We start from the raw sequence: 2,001 nt of genomic DNA on the forward strand, positions 1-2,001 counted from the left end.
CTATATTCCTCAAAAAATATAATATTAGCTCAATTCAACTGTGGAATAGGTGTGAATGGGAAGAAAGACAAAAAATCGCTTTTTTAATATTTATCTAAACAAAAATTGGCACTGCACTACTTTTTAGTCATGCTCGATAAGTACGGTTCCTATCTTCTTTCCAAGGACGCACTTCGCATTCAGCGAAAAAGGCAAACGTTTACCCGTTTAAGAAGGAAAATAAAATATTACCGATTTACACCTTCAAATTTAAAAAAATTGGTTAATTTATAAAATGGGTTTCATTTTTATAATTAAGTAAGCGCAAAGCTCCAAGTAAAATAGAAAGGCACTTTTTAACTCGTTTGACTTTTTGAACTTAATCACTAGTTCCATTCATAGAAAGAAAGATTTCATTCAGGGGCCTTTTTTTAACAACTATCGGCCAAACCCAACTAGTATAAAAAAACAAAACATATTGGAATTTTGCTTTAGGTCCACCCAAACAGAGGCCGATAGAGGCACATTGACAAAATTTCAGGCCTCGCCAGCTTTATCAGCGGGCGGGTAGTTAGTGGGATCCGGACTCGCGCTCCATTTTCTTTGACGTAGTACCTGGAACAAATTAAATCCAATGTTAAATCCTATAAATACAGCAAAGTGGGCTTCCACAATGGTTGGTTCACCCACATTCCGGTCAGTGCATCATTATCTTTGAAGGCTGGAACTCCCTCAAGGCAATGGCGTTGGCAGGGGAGTACAACACAAACATCTAGCTTTTTACTTAGAGCTGTAGCTAGCCGCTATTCTTTCTTGAAGTTGTACTTAACGAGCTGTGGATTATTAAAGGTTGTACTAACAGCAGCAGTGCATTCCAATCCCTGAAGGTCAAGTTACCTTTCCGCCAGTTGGTCCTTGGCAATGGAATCTGGACAAGAAGGTTTTCAGATTTCGGGCTCTTCTTTTATGGGAGCTAAAAAATTTCCTTCCAAGTGGAAAAGTTTCTTTTTATTTTAAATAATCGGTTTTAGTTAGGAAAAATCATGCCTTAACATGAAAATAATATTAACATTGGTGAACCAAACAAAAACAAAAATTCTTTCAGTGTTTTCTTCTGAAGAATGAAAAAGAAACCCACAAAATCACTTAGTAACGTGGATTTTACTTCTAAGTATTTACATGTTTAATTTTACTCCATAAAATCGAGTTACTACGTTTCAGGCCCTATACTGTGGCCCATTTTCAAAGAGAATGTGTAGGTTGTCAGCCTGGTGGGGGTCAAGGCCAAGCAGTATTTTGGAACTTCTTTTCTCGTTTTGAAGGCTGTCATTTATGTCGATGGCTGTTCTGGTTTCCTTGAGAGTTTTGCTTATTCCCTCTTCCCTTTGTCGTTCTTGAACGATCCTTGAGCTGAATGGTCCAATGGGATTTAAACCCCTTGTGGTAAGGACGTGGTCACCGAAGTCTGTTTGGGCATAAAAACCTAATCTTCCAGGTCACCAAGGCCGGGCCCCCCCCCCCCCCCCCCCCCCCCCCCCCCCCCCCCCCCCCCCCGCTAATCCAATTTAGCTTCTTTTAATATTCAAAGGCTTGGCTTATTGGGAATATTTTTCAATTATTAGAAAATTATTATTTATTTTTGTACAAAGATAAGAACCCTTTTGAAATTACGGCCGGTAAAATTAAGGGTTCCGTAACAATCAATGGATAAGCAAAGTCCTGTTTCACTAAATAACAAACCTGGGTTAGTTTATGGATCAAGTGCAGACCTCCACCAAATGGTAACTATAATTTTATTTTTTCTATGCTGCAAGATCTCCACCAACAATTGCCAACTGGGAATATTTTTTTGGATTAAAATGCCAAAATCTCCAGCCAGAATGGCAAACTGGAGTTCATTTTATGGATGAAGTGCAGAAATGCATCAAATAGCGTCTGGATTAGTTTGCGAATTAAGTTGTGGGCTTTCATCCACCAAATTAAATACCTGGGATATTTGCAATGAGGATTAAGTGCAGACCT

The sequence above is a fragment of the Macrobrachium nipponense genome, chromosome 21 (assembly GCF_015104395.2).
Source record: "Macrobrachium nipponense isolate FS-2020 chromosome 21, ASM1510439v2, whole genome shotgun sequence".
NCBI classification, from domain to species: Eukaryota; Metazoa; Arthropoda; class Malacostraca; order Decapoda; family Palaemonidae; genus Macrobrachium; species Macrobrachium nipponense.